Genomic DNA, 16150 nt, shown 5'->3' on the forward strand with positions numbered 1-16150 from the left:
TGCCTCCTGTCTCCTCCTCCTCCTACTCAGCTTCCTCCTCCTCTTCTTCCACCTGCTCATCCAGTCAGCCACACACCTTCACCACCAACTTCAGCACAGCCCGGGGTAAACGTCAGCAGGCCGTTCTGAAACTCATATGTTTGGGGGACAGGCCCCACACCGCACAGGAGTTGTGGTGGGGTATAGAACAACAGATCGACGAGTGGTTGCTGCCGGTGAGCCTCAAGCCCGGCCTGGTGGTGTGCGATAATGGGCAAAATCTCGTTGCAGCTCTGGGACTAGCCGGTTTGACGCACATCCCTTGCCTGGCGCATGTGCTGAATTTGGTGGTGCAGAAGTTCATTCGCAACTACCCCGACATGTCAGAGCTGCTGCATAAAGTGCGGGCCGTCTGTTCGCGCTTCCGGCGTTCACACCCTGCTGCTGCACGCCTGTCTGCGCTACAGCGTAACTTCGGCCTTCCCGCTCACCGCCTCATATGCAATGTGCCCACCAGGTGGAACTCCACCTTGCACATGCTGGACAGACTGTGCGAGCAGCAGCAGGCCATAGTGGAGTTTCAGCTGCTGCACGCACGGGTCAGTCGCACTGCGGAACAGCACCACTTCACCACCAATGACTGGGCCTCCATGCGAGACCTGTGTGCCCTGTTGCGCTGTTTCGAGTACTCCACCAACATGGCCAGTGGCGATGACGCCGTTATCAGCGTTACAATACCACTTCTATGTCTCCTTGAGAAAACACTTAGGGCGATGATGGAAGAGGGGGTGGCCCAGGAGGAGGAGGAGGAAGAGGGGTCATTTTTAGCACTTTCAGGCCAGTCTCTTCAAAGTGACTCAGAGGGAGGTTTTTTGCAACACCAGAGGCCAGGTACAAATGTGGCCAGACAGGGCCCACTACTGGAGGACGAGGAGGACGAGGATGAGGAGGAGGTGAAGGAGGATGAGGATGAAGCATGTTCACAGCGGGGTGGCACCCAAAGCAGCTCGGGCCCATCACTGGTGCGTTGCTGGGGGGAAACACAGGACGATGACGATACGCCTCCCACAGAGGACAGCTTGTCCTTACCTCTGGGCAGCCTGGCACACATGAGCGACTACATGCTGCAGTGCCTGCGCAATGACAGCAGAGTTGCCCACATTTTAACGTGTGCGGACTACTGGGTTGCCACCCTGCTGGATCCCCGGTACAAAGACAATGTGCCCACCTTACTTCCTATACTGGAGCGTGATAGGAAGATGCGCGAGTACAAGCTCACGTTGGTAGACGCGCTACTGAGAGCATTCCCAAATGTCACAGGGGAACCAGTGGAAGCACAAGGCGAAGGCAGAGGAGGAGCAAGAGGTCGCCAACGCAGCTGTGTCACGGCCAGCTCCTCTGAGGGCAGGGTTAGCATGGCAGAGATGTGAAAAAGTTTTGTCACCACGCCACAGCTAACTGCACCACCACCTGATACGGAACGTGTTAGCAGGAGGCAACATTTCACTAACATGGTGGAACAGTACCTGTGCACACCCCTCCACGTACTGACTGATGGTTCGGCCCCATTCAACTTCTGGGTCTCCAAATTGTCCACGTGGCCAGAGCTAGCCTTTTATGCCTTGGAGGTGCTGGCCTGCCCGGCGGCCAGCGTTTTGTCTGAACGTGTATTCAGCACGGCAGGGGGCGTCATTACAAACAAACGCAGCCGCCTGTCTACAGCCAATGTGGACAAGCTGACGTTCATAAAAATGAACCAGGCATGGATCCCACAGGACCTGTCCATCCCTTGTGCAGATTAGATATTAACTACCTCCCCTTAACAATATATTATTCTACTCCAGGGCACTTCCTCATTCAATCCTATTTTTATTTTCATTTTACCATTATATTGCGGGGCAACCCAAAGTTGAATGAACCTCTCCTCTGTCCGGGTGCCGGGGCCTAAATGTGTGACAGTGGCCTGTTTCAGTGGTGGGTGATGTGAAGCCTGATTCTCTGCTATGATATGAAGACTGATTCTGTGCTGACATAAGGCCAGATTCTCTGTTACGGGACCTCTCTCCTCTGCCTGGGTGCCTGGGCCTAAATATGTGACAGTGGCCTGTTCCAGTGGTGGGTTACGTGAAGCCTGATTCTCTGCTATGATATGAAGAATGATTCTGCGCTGACATAAGGCCAGATTCTCTGTAACGGGACCTCTCACCTCTGCCTGGGTGCCTGGGCCTAAATATGTGACAGTGGCCTGTTCCAGTGGTGGGTGACGTGAAGCCTGATTCTCTGCTATGACATGAAGACTGATTCTGCGCTGACATAAGGCCAGATTCTCTGTTACGGGACCTCTCTCCTCTGTCTGGGTGCCGGGGCCTAAATATGTGACAGTGGCCTGTTCCAGTGGTGGGTGACGTGAAGCCTGATTCTCTGCTATGACATGAAGACTGATTCTGCGCTGACATAAGGCCAGATTCTCTGTTACGGGACCTCTCTCCTCTGCCTGAGTGCCTGGGCCTAAATATGTGACAGTGGCCTGTTCCAGTGGTGGGTGACGTGAAGCCTGATTCTCTGCTATGACATGAAGACTGATTCTGTGCTGACATAAGGCCAGATTCTCTGTTACGGGACCTCTCTCCTCTGTCTGGGTGCCGGGGCCTAAATATGTGACAGTGGCCTGTTCCAGTGGTGGGTGACGTGAAGCCTGATTCTCTGCTATGACATGAAGACTGATTCTGCGCTGACATAAGGTCAGATTCTCTGTTACGGGACCTCTCTCCCCTGCCTGGGTGCCTGGGCCTAAATATGTGACAGTGGCCTGTTCCAGTGGTGGGTGACGTGAAGCCTGATTCTCTGCTATGACATGAAGACTGATTCTGCGCTGACATAAGGCCAGATTCTCTGTTACGGGACCTCTCTCCTCTGCCTGGGTGCCTGGGCCTAAATATGTGACAGTGGCCTGTTCCAGTGGTGGGTGACGTGAAGCCTGATTCTCTGCTATGACATGAAGACTGATTCTGCGCTGACATAAGGCCAGATTCTCTGTTACGGGACCTCTCTCCTCTGTCTGGGTGCCGGGGCCTAAATATGTGACAGTGGCCTGTTCCAGTGGTGGGTGACGTGAAGCCTGATTCTCTGCTATGACATGAAGACTGATTCTGCGCTGACATAAGGCCAGATTCTCTGTTACGGGACCTCTCTCCTCTGCCTGAGTGCCTGGGCCTAAATATGTGACAGTGGCCTGTTCCAGTGGTGGGTGACGTGAAGCCTGATTCTCTGCTATGACATGAAGACTGATTCTGTGCTGACATAAGGCCAGATTCTCTGTTACGGGACCTCTCTCCTCTGTCTGGGTGTCGGGGCCTAAATATGTGACAGTGGCCTGTTCCAGTGGTGGGTGACGTGAAGCCTGATTCTCTGCTATGACATGAAGACTGATTCTGCGCTGACATAAGGTCAGATTCTCTGTTACGGGACCTCTCCCCTGCCTGGGTGCCTGGGCCTAAATATGTGACAGTGGCCTGTTCCAGTGGTGGGTGACGTGAAGCCTGATTCTCTGCTATGACATGAAGACTGATTCTGCGCTGACATAAGGCCAGATTCTCTGTTACGGGACCTCTCTCCTCTGCCTGGGTGCCTGGGCCTAAATATGTGACAGTGGCCTGTTCCAGTGGTGGGTGACGTGAAGCCTGATTCTCTGCTATTACATGAAGACTGATTCTGCGCTGACATAAGGCCAGATTCTCTGTAACGGGACCTCTCACCTCTGCCTGGGTGCCTGGGCCTAAATATGTGACAGTGGCCTGTTCCAGTGGTGGGTGACGTGAAGCCTGATTCTCTGCTATGACATGAAGACTGATTCTGCGCTGACATAAGGCCAGATTCTCTGTTACGGGACCTCTCTCCTCTGTCTGGGTGCCGGGGCCTAAATATGTGACAGTGGCCTGTTCCAGTGGTGGGTGACGTGAAGCCTGATTCTCTGCTATGACATGAAGACTGATTCTGCGCTGACATAAGGCCAGATTCTCTGTTACGGGACCTCTCTCCTCTGCCTGAGTGCCTGACAGTGGCCTGTTCCAGTGGTGGGTGACGTGAAGCCTGATTCTCTGCTATGACATGAAGACTGATTCTGTGCTGACATAAGGCCAGATTCTCTGTTACGGGACCTCTCTCCTCTGTCTGGGTGCCGGGGCCTAAATATGTGACAGTGGCCTGTTCCAGTGGTGGGTGACGTGAAGCCTGATTCTCTGCTATGACATGAAGACTGATTCTGCGCTGACATAAGGTCAGATTCTCTGTTACGGGACCTCTCTCCCCTGCCTGGGTGCCTGGGCCTAAATATGTGACAGTGGCCTGTTCCAGTGGTGGGTGACGTGAAGCCTGATTCTCTGCTATGACATGAAGACTGATTCTGCGCTGACATAAGGCCAGATTCTCTGTTACGGGACCTCTCTCCTCTGCCTGGGTGCCTGGGCCTAAATATGTGACAGTGGCCTGTTCCAGTGGTGGGTGACGTGAAGCCTGATTCTCTGCTATTACATGAAGACTGATTCTGCGCTGACATAAGGCCAGATTCTCTGTTACGGGACCTCTCTCCTCTGTCTGGGTGCCGAGGCCTAAATATGTGACAGTGGCCTGTTCCAGTGGTGGGTGACGTGAAGCCTGATTCTCTGCTATGACATGAAGACTGATTCTTGCTGACATAAGGCCAGATTCTCTGTTACGGGACCTCTCTCCTCTGTCTGGGTGCCGGGGCCTAAATATGTGACAGTGTCCTGTTCCAGTGGTGGGTGACGTGAAGCCTGATTCTCTGCTATGACATGAAGACTGATTCTGCGCTGACATAAGGCCAGATTCTCTGTTACGGGACCTCTCTCCTCTGCCTGGGTGCCTGGGCCTAAATATGTGACAGTGGCCTGTTCCAGTGGTGGGTGACGTGAAGCCTGATTCTCTGCTATGACATGAAGACTGATTCTGCGCTGACATAAGGCCAGATTTTCTGTTACGGGACCTCTCTCCTCTGTCTGGGTGCCGGGGCCTAAATATGTGACAGTGGCCTTTTCCAGTGGTGGGTGACGTGAAGCCTGATTCTCTGCTATGACATGAAGACTGATTCTGTGCTGACATGAAGCCAGATTCTCTGCTATGGCATGAAGAGACTGATTCTCTGCTGACGTGAAGCCAGATTCTCTGCTATGGGACTTCTGTCCAATTGATATTGGTTAATTTTAATTTTTTTAATTTTTATTTTAATTCATTTCCCGATCCACATTTGTTTGCAGGGGATTTACCTACACGTTGCTGCCTTTTGCAGCCCTCTAGCTCTTTCCTGGGCTGTTTTACGGCTTTTTTAGTGCCCAAAAGTTTGGGTCCCCATTGACTTCAATGGGGTTCGGGTTCGGGTTCGGGGCGAAGTTCGGGTCGGGTTCGGATCCCGAACCCGAACATTTCCGGGAAGTTCGGTCGAACTTCTCGAACCCGAACATCCAGGTGTTCGCTCAACTCTACCTCTGACGTCTCCTGAAGGGCCTACTCAATCGAATGCAGCAGAGTGAGTGGATTAGTGGCTACAATGATAAGTCTAGTGAATTATACCCCCCCTCCCTTGCCTACAAAGTGGAAGTCTGTGTTGCATTGTAGGATTCTACATTCAAGTTAAAGTTATAATTGTCCTGTTGCAGCAAGTAAAATATGTTTCTTTAAAGACAGTAACTCTTCCATAAAGGAGACTCAGGGCAATACCTATACTGGGTGCAAGGTGCAATTCAATCAGTTACAATTAGCTAGAGTATCAAGGAGCTACAGTAGGATGGGTGCGAGCCAACAGTCACTCTGGAGAAAAACCCAACTTGGTGGAACGTTCAATGTATATTAAGTTTCTGAACCCTGGTTTAAGGACCTCTCCCGAAGATCTTGCCAATATATGCATCTTTACCTCTTACATCCCCATCAAACATATTAGTAAACTACCTGTACATCACTGCAGATTTCTTTGATGTAGTCAACATGGCTTGGCATCTCTGGGATAATGCTTAAAACTTGATCTCTGATATAAAAGAAAAAATATATATTAGCAAAATTTTATGAAAACATTATTATATTACTTTACGTGTTAATATTTTCATTACTTTTTTCCATGGAAGCGATTAACGTAGGCAAAAATTGACAATTTTGATTTAGAGGCTATAGACACCTTTGGGGCTAATTTTTTTATTATTGCATTTTGCTTGAATTTTTTTTTTCAATTGGTCTTAAAATTGGTTCATGACATTTTTTTCTGTACAACGGAAGTACGAAAGGTGTTAAATTACAGAAAAGAACACTTGCAGTTTTGCTAGTACCATTTAATTATCTGTGTACTAAACCTGTTCATTTATAGGCCTCATAATAAAATGTTTGGTAAATAGAAGAGTAGAAAGCAAAATATCCATACCTCATCATCTGGGAGCCATAATATGAATAATAATGCAAACAGAAGTATCAGCATTAACCATCCAGCCACTGATAGGTGCAAGATTATTATTTAGGGCAAATATTAGAGATGAGTGAATTAAAAAAAAAAATTATTCGGACGGTTAGCCGAATTCTCCAAATGATTTGATTCGATCCAAATCAAATCGAATTGTGTTAAAAAAGAGCTATTTCCTGGCTGCTGAAAGCCTTTATAGTAGTGTAGAATACTGTGCATTGTAGAAACATGCATAGGGAGTCTGCTGTGGTAGTGAAATAATACTGTGAGTCCGTATGACACGCAGATGACAGGCGTCACTCTTAGAATCACTTTCCACTTCACTTATTTGGTCAGTTACGGGGCCAAAACTGACCAAATAACTGAAGTGTGAACTCAGCCCTACAGCTCAATGTCAGCGTCAGGTATAAAGAACCGTGTAGTGGCCCAAGATTCTACTATAGAGTAAAAGAGCGCACTCCTATGTGGAATAAGTCGTCAGCTTATTCCACATAGGTTTCCACAGAACCTGTTCTATTACACACTGATACAAGTAGTATCCCCCTGACATAGTGGAGAGGGTGTCAGCAGTAAGTTTGTGTTGATTTCACAGTTTTTTTTGCCCTTCTTCTCATCCGTCATAAGAACAACCCCAAAAGAACAGATCCTGTATTTTAAGCATTCCCCTTCACACGGTCAGCATTTGTTAAGTAATCCATCAGTATTGCTAAAGCCTAAAAAAAAACAGGAGTGGATCCAAAACAGAGAAGACACGTAATGTCTTCTGTGTTTTGTACCCACTTCTGCTTTTGGCTTCCAAATCATGATCCAATCCTGATGCAGGCCTTATGGCTGCTCCAGACAGGATCAGCTGTGTTTTTCATTTTTCTATCCTTCTAACAGATCAGAAGAAGGGTAAAATAAATGGTGATGTCAACAAGGCCAAACAGGGACAATAGCGGCCCAGTAACAGAGTGGTGAGGTGGTAACAACATGAGTAGTCAACACACTGGCCCAGTGAGAGAGGTGAGGTGGTAACAACATGAGGAGTCAACACAGTGGCCCAGTGACAGAGTGGTGAGGGTGGCAACAGCATGAGGAGTCAACACAGTGGCCTAGTGACAGAGTGGTGAGGGTGGCAACAGCATGAGGAGTCAACACAGTGGCCCAGTGACAGAGTGATGCCAAGGATGAATGGACATACTTTTATATATTTAAAATTAACACACCCTAAAACTGGTTGTATGAGACTGCTAATTCACCCCAAAAGCACGGATGAATGAACTTATTTTTTTATATTTAAACTAAATACAACCCAAATCTGGTTGTATCAAACCACACTTTCAGTACAGAAGCAAGGATGAATGCAAGTAGTTAGATATCAACTAAATACACCCCAAAACTGGTTGTATCAGACAGCACTTTCAACCCAATAACAGATGCTTGGATTACTGCAATTACACTTTAAAACAACCTAAAATCTCTAGTAATAGATTACTTTTAGTTACCCCAATTAGTGCAGCAAGGTGTCGGTTCACTGCGAACTTTGAGCGTTCGCGATCCAACCAACATGCGAACATATGGCGATGTTCGCCTGCACCATATTCGTTTGCATGGAGACGAACTTTGACCCATGACAAATCCATCAGGTGGGACAGGACAGCCAATTGAGATGTTTTAGCACACCCCCACCCTATAACAGAACCCGATCTGGCTGCCATTTTACATTCTGTATTTTGTAAGTGTAGGGAGAGGTTGCTTTGTGGAGCAGGGATAGGCTGTTAGGGGCACCAAATGCTAGCTAATATGCCACAAAAGTCCTTTTAAGGACTGGTATAGGTGTGCTATCGATAGGTGTGATATACAGAAGGATATGATATACTTATAATATACTTTCTAACATAAAAAGTATATTATAGTGCATTTGTACTGTGCATCAGTTGTGTACGGTTCTGCTGCGATACCGCAGCTATATAGAGGGACAAATGCTATTGGAACAACTACAGTACCATATTTTTTGCCCTATAAGACGCACCGGCCCATAAGACGCACCTATGTTTTTGAGGAGGAAAATAATAAGAAGAAAAAATTTGAACCAAAAGGTGTGCTTTTGGTTGGTTTTGAACTAATGGTGGTCTGTGGATGACACTATTATGGGGGATCTGTTGAGGACACTGTTATGGGGGATCTGTGGGTGACACTGTTATGGGGGTTCTGTGGGTGACACTGTTATGGGGATCTGTGGGTGACACTGTTATGGGGATCTGTGGGTGACACTGGTATGGGGGATCTGTGGGTGACACTGGTATGGGGGATCTGTGGGTGACACTGGTATGGGGGATCTGTGGGTGACACCGTTATGGGGGATCTGTGGGTGACACTTATGGGGGATCTGTGGGTGACACTGTTATGGGGGATCTGTGGGTGACACTGTTATGGGGGATCTGTGGGGGTGACACTGTTATGGGGGATCTGTGGGTGACACTGTTATAGGGTATCTGTGGGTGATACTGTTATGGGGGATCATTGAAAATTCTGAAAAATGCAGCATTCGCCTCATAAGACGCACTGCTATTTCCCCCCCACTTTTTGGGGGAAAAAGTGCGTCTTATAGGGCGAAAAATATGGTAATTGCAACGGGTACGATATACCAGTTGCCCCCCAAAAAACTAATTGAGGGGTGTGTTATACCTGCTTCCACAAAAGACTGATTAAAGGGTTAGATATACCTGCTTCAACCAAATATTGATTGAGGCCTGCAATATGCCTGCTTCCACAAATACTGCTCTTCTCTAGGGACTTAGGCACAGGGTAATTTTGAAAATGACAGGCAGAGGAAGAGGCAGGCTGTTCCGCAGGGGTGGTAGAAGTCTGGCAGGTGCACCAGTCTGGAGCCTAAGTGGGAAGCTGTAGAAGGCTCCTGCGATTACTTCAAAGGATGCACCAGAGTTGGTTGAGTAGCTCACTCACCCTTCCGCTTCTGCACCCTCCTCATCCTCTGTATCTGCACCCTCTTCACTCTTAGCTATGTGCACCCCCAAATTCACCACCACCACCATAGCCCCTCCACATGAGTCAGAGGAATAATTTTCCCATCCATTCCCTTACCGATGCACAGCCATTCTTGACATCGGATGTGGAAGAGGAGGTAGCAACAGTCGCCACCCAGCGGTCTGATGACAGTACCCAGATCAGCCCAAGGAGGGAGGTCGCCGCTGTTGCTGCCTACTCCGAGATTTCAAATGTCAGTGGTGGTGAAGGTGAGGATGATGACGTGTCGATGCACGTCACGTGGGTGCCAACAAGAGAAGAAGAGGAAGGGAGATCAGAGGGAGAGACTGAGCAGCAGATAGGGAGGAGAAGGAGGAGAACCAGGCAGAACTTACGGTGCACAGGAGGCATAAAGCAGACTGCTAATGTATCTGGAACGAGCCATCCACCATGCACGGTCACTTCTGGCGCTTCCAGGACGCTGGCACATGGCTCTACAGTGTGGGCTTTTTTTTTTTAACGTGTCCGCTGCTGACAATAGTGTTGCCATCTGCAGCCTGTGCTGTCAACACATAAGTTGCAGTAAGCCCAACACTCACCTAGGGACGACCGCCTTAAGAAGGCACCTGGCCTCCCATCACCAAGCCCAGTGGTAGCAACGCCGTCATAGCACACAAAGCCACACTCCAGGCGCTCCACGTCATGCCTCTTCTCCTCTCTCCTCCCATTTGTCCTCCACCTTCCATTGTGCCATTGTCGCGTTCATTTAGCATAAGGCAGGATTCAAATGTTCGAGCATAAAAAGATGATGGCGCCGGATAACCCTCTTGCCCAACGGCTGACCGCCGGCTTGTCGGAACTGCTAGCCCGCCAACTACTGCCATATAAACTGGTGGACTCGGAGGCCTTTAGAAAATTTGTGGCCATTGACACACCGCAATAAAAGGTCCCCGGAAGGAAATATTTCTCCCAGAAGTGCATCCCACAGCTATATGGTCACATTCAGCGGCAAGTGAATAAATCTTTGGCACACAGTGTCGATGCCAGGATACATCTGACCACAGACACGTGGTCTAGCAAACACGGGCAGGGAAGGTACATAACTTGTACTGCCCACTGGGTGAACCAATCTGCCAACCGCGCTGAAACAGGGCAAAATGACACATATGCCGTGCATGGCACACGTCCTGAACTTAGTCGTGCAGCGATTCTTTGCCTAATACCCCGGGGACCATGAATGGGTTATTGTGCATTCCCCCTGGGGCCTACTTACTCCACATAAAACTCCACCCTTTTTACCCCCCAACCTCTCACACCCCTTAAATGAATACACACAGTCCGAGTTGGATTAAATCGGCCACAGCAGCCGTTTATTAATTAATAAATAAATAAATACATAACATATTTAAATATATATATATAAATATATAACAATAACTTTTCCATACCCCCTGACGAGGGAGGTCATAGAAGCCCCAAATTTCTCACATATATGTATAAACACGCCAACCCGGCACTTCCATCTTGCCTCCAGCCGCAAAACTCCAGCTCGGAGACACCAACTCATGGACGCCTCTCTGAACGAACCAAAAATGCCCCAAATATGAGAGTCCAGTCCCTCCTCCTGGGGGCCCTCCCATTTTTCACACCATTGAAGACCACCAGCTTCTATGACCTTCCCCCGCCAACAACACGTGGCTTGACTCCTCCCTCAAGCCCGCGCGTTCCTCCACATGCAAAGCGTCCTCTCGATGCCTCCCTGCAGGCCCAAAGACCACAAGTCAATCCCCACCGCGTTCAAATGAACACCATCAGCCCTCCAAAATCCTCCTGTACCCGCCTCCAACTCCACATGCCAAACCACCACTGCCCCATTCCTGGCCGCAAACTTACCCACCGCCCTGTTCACCTTCACCCTTGTCTTATCCACCCTCTCAAATGACCTGGCCTCTCGCCATGACTGCCTATACACCATATCCGACCAAACCGTGATCATCCCAGGAAACAAGGACCACAATCGCAACAAGTCAAACTTGATATCCTTGATCAAATCCCGACAAGACCTCACCCCCAAGTCATTACCACCCACATGCAGCACCAGAATATCCGGGGCCCCATCCAACCTCGCATGTCTATGAACCTCACCCATCACACTCCCCCACAACATCCCCCTGCGTCCAATCCATCTCACCATCGCCTCATCCCTTCCTATCCCCAACTGCCGCCCGTTAGGCCTCACATCCGCCCCCAAAACAACCCAAAAAACAAACGAATGCCCCAGGATCCAGACTAACGCCGCCTCACCACCTGCAGCAAGAAAAAACAAGAATGAAAATACGAACAAAAAAAACACTGCGCCCTCCAACCCCAACTCACAAGCCCCCCAGACGCACATACGACTTAAAACGGGCCGACTCCCACAGCCCAATCTTCTTAATCACCTCGTCCCCCAACCCCAATCTGGCAGCCTCCGTCGCCGCCCCAATACGAAAGGAATGACCCGTAAATCCACTAGAGTCCATTCCCAGCACCGCCATACAGTTCTTGAATACCGCCACAAACTGGAACCTTGACAAAAAAGAACCATACTGATGCCTCAACAACTGACCCCCCCCCCTCCCTATATACCCTCAAACAATTTACTGGACAAACCAAGCACCCCGCCACTGCATACAGACACACGTTCCGACCCCTTCCTTCCCTGTCCGTCTTAGATACCCTAATCCATACATCCACCCTATCCTCGAACAAATCCACATCGTCACTCGTCAAACCGCCCCCACACACCGTACTCCTACTCACCAGCTCCCCCAGCCGGAAAGCCCCGAAAAAAGCCAACGCGAATGCAAGCCTAAATAACCGGACCTCACTCTCCGAGCTACAAACCGACTCCACACAAATCCCCACTCTCAACAGCAACTCAAAGGACACCGGCCTCCGACCGTCCGCCACCTGGCCCCCACGACGAAAACCCTTCAGTACCTGCTTAACCAAAAATGATTTGGTGACATCCGGAAGGCCCCTCAACCTAAAACCAAAAACTAAACCCGCAAAACACCGGTTAACCCTCGCCACTGACCAACCCTCCTCCACCATATGTCCCAAAAACAACACCAATGGGATCCCCCCCCCATCAACACCAACCCCCATACTCACACACCACTGCTCCCAAGAACGCCACGCCTTACCATAGTCAGACCAAGTACCTTCACTCAAAGACCTCTTAAACAAATCCGCTATAGCACCTCCAATAGGTCCCAGAGCCATGCCGGGCACTCCAACCCCTCCTCCTCCGCCTCTGGAGCCAGCTGACGAAAACGCTCCCACTGCAAACGAGAAAGAGAGTCAGCCACCCCGTTATGAACCCCCGGAACATGCACCGCCACAACCCATGTGTTCAGCGGCAAACACATCAGCACCAAGTGCTGCAATAACCTAACTACAGGAGGCGAAGATGCAGTCAGACTATTAATGGCCTGCACAACACCCAAGTTATCGCAATGCCACCTCACTTTCTTATCCTTAAACTTGCCCCCCCACAGCACCACCGCCAGCACTATCGGGAACAATTCAAGCAACGCCACGTTCCTAACCCAACCCCTCTCAAACCAACTCACCGGCCATTCACCCGCACACCACTGTCCTTCACAATACACCCCAAAACCCACCCCCCCAGCAGCATCTGAAAACAAGTTAAAACTTTCCACCACCTCCCCCATAACCAACGTCCTGCCATTAAATTGTCCCAAAAAACCGTCCCAAACCTCCAAGTCCCTTCTCAATTCCTTCCCCAGCCGAATAAAATGGTGACCCGACACCACACCTGCCGTCGCCGCCGCCAACCTCCTACAAAATATTCTGCCCATCAGAATAATCCTACAAGCGAAATTCAACTTCCCTAATAAGGATTGTAACTCCCTCAAACAAATCTTCGGCCCCACCCTCGCCGACCGCAGAGCAGACCGCACATCAATCAATTTGTCTTCAGGTAACCTGCATTCCATCCGAACCGAATCCAGCACTATACCCAAAAAACATAACTCTGTAGTGGGGCCAACCGTCTTCTCAGCCGACAACGGCACCCCGAACTCTCTAAACACCGACTGTAACGAGGCCAACAGCAACCCACACACCCCGGAATCAGCCGGCCCCAAACAAAGGAAGTCATCCAAATAATGAATGAGCGACTGACACCCCGCCACCTCCTTCACCACCCATTCTAAGAAGGAGCTAAACTTCTCAAAATAAGCGCAAGAGATCGAACACCCCATCGGCAAATACCCGTCCACATAATACCCCCCCCAAAAAAACATCCCAACAAGCGCAAACTATCCGGATGAACCGGTAACAAACGAAACGCGGCCTCAATGTCCGCCTTTGCTAACATCGCACCCGGCCCCAACTTTCTAACCCAACTAACCGCCGTATCAAAAGAGGTGTAAACAACCGAACACAATTCCGGATTGATCCCATCATTCACCTTTGGGAAAGACAAATGGTGAATCAGCCGGAAAGCATTCGACTCCTTCTTTGGAACCACCCCCAACGGCGAAACCACCAAGTTCCCCAAAGGTAACTCCACAAACGGCCCGTACATTCTCCCTAAACTCACCTCCTTAGCTAGCTTCTGAGACACCACTTCCGGGTGCATCAAAGCCGACCTCAAATTCTTACATCTCCCACCCCCAAGATCCCCATGACCAGACGGAATCACAAACCCCTCCTCAAATCCCCTCCGCAACAGCTCCGCTCCCACCCTATCCGGGTACCTACTTAAATACGGCCCCATCGCGTCCACCCTGACCGGAGTCCGCCCCTTTTCCAACCGTCTCTCCCCCCCTTTGCTTATTCCCCCGGAAACACCTGCTGGCCCCGTGGCTCCCCCCACACCCCGAACACTCGTGCTTAAACTTACATTTTTGACCGAACTTGCAACTCCCCTCATTGAACAAAAAGCACAAGCCCTTTGCCGAGGCACCTGGTCCTGCACTCCCGCCGTCTGCAGCCGCACGCGATGAAGGGGGCCGCCCCCCTCCCTTCACTGAATCCCGCCGTGCATATGGATTCCTCCCGAGCCGTGAGGACTTAGGGAGGGGTTGAGCATGTCCCCCACGGCCCGGAGGGTCCCTAGAGGGGCTCCTAACTCGGCGCTGGACTCTGGGGGTGTCCTCCTCAATCAGGCGCGCCGGCGGCCTAGCCCGCCGCGGCCGTCTTTCCTCTGACGGCGGGCAAACTGCACCCGCCACCTTCCCCTGCAACAAGCCGGCTACCTGGTCTTCAAGCCAGCCTTGACCCCGGACCACCGCCGCTGCCCGCAGCCTCTCCAGGACTTCCTCGACGCCCGACATGGTAAGGTTGGAGCTGGAGAGGATGCCGAGATGTCCGCTATCCTGCTCCTCTTCTCCCGAAATGGCGCCGGTCTGTTGGCTCCGCCCCTCTTGAAGCTCCGCGCCCACCACACACAACTCCGCCCCCTCACTATCCTAACCCTTTCCAGCCCTCCTCGGCCCTGGAGCCCAAAACCCCTCATGCAGGCCTACCTCCAGCGTCCGGCCTTTCTGGACGTTTTGCGGCAGGCCCGGAAAATGTCTGGCCATTTTAGTAGATCTTCCACAGCCATGGCTCGCCTTGCTGACATTCAGCAGCGACACCACTTGCACGTCAGACGTCTGGTTTGTGACAGCCCGACGCGCTAGAACTCCACCTTGTATATGCTTGATAGGCTGCTCCAGCAGCAATGTGCCGTTAATGACTACCTGTATGAACTCTGCAGCAGGGCAGGTTCTGGGGAGCTTGGTTTCTTTTCACTGCGCCAGTGGCTGCTCATGCGTGATGCATGCAGACTTCTGCGGCCATTTGATGAGATCACCAAACTTGTCAGTCGCAGCCAGGGCACCATCAGTGACATCGTTCCTTACGCCTTCTTTCTGGAGCATGCATTGCATCATGTCATTGATCAAGCCGTCGAGGAGCAGGAGCTGGAAGATGAGAAAGTCACAATGCTGAATGAATTCCCGGGGGGGATCTACTCCATCTGAGACAAGTCAGCAGGAGTCTGAAGAGGAGGATGGGGGATGAAGAGGAGGAGCAAGTAAACTTTTTGGGGATCCCTAGTGTTGTCCGTGGCTGGGGGGAGGAGACCGAGCATGGCATTCTCCTGGGTGATGAGCAGGAGCCAGGACGCTCCACCGCTTCCAATTTAGTGCAAATGGGGGCCTTCTTGCTCCAGTGTTTGAAGAGGGACCCCCGTATAAAAAGCATAAAGGGCAAGGACCAGTACTGGGTGAAAACATACTTAGACCCCCAGTACAAACACAAAATGGCGGACATGTTACCAGCATCACAGAGGGCTGTCAGAATGCAGCATTTCCAGGCCTTGCTGCGAGAGATGCTGCATTCTGCTGTTGCGGGCCCTGGCAGAGGAATTTCCACCCACAGAGAAACAGGTGCAGATGCCAATCCTACCGCGCCTGCAAGAAGAGGGCAGTTTTAAGATGTGTTGGTCACAAACACAATTTGCTAGCCAAATCTACACTCGAGGCATGGAAATGTTTCCAAGACTCGAAATGGGGTTTCCCATCGCCTTCCCCTTTGACACAAATTAGAGATGTAATAGGGTTGGCCCCCCTGGAGCTCAGACAAAGCATCCATAAGTATTTACGTATCTCTAATATACCTTTAATTGACATTCTACCAAAGAATGGGGAGGAACCATTAAGTCGGGAATCCCTGATATCTCAT

This window comes from Bufo bufo, chromosome 7, assembly GCF_905171765.1.
Source record: "Bufo bufo chromosome 7, aBufBuf1.1, whole genome shotgun sequence".
Classification (NCBI taxonomy): Eukaryota; Metazoa; Chordata; class Amphibia; order Anura; family Bufonidae; genus Bufo; species Bufo bufo.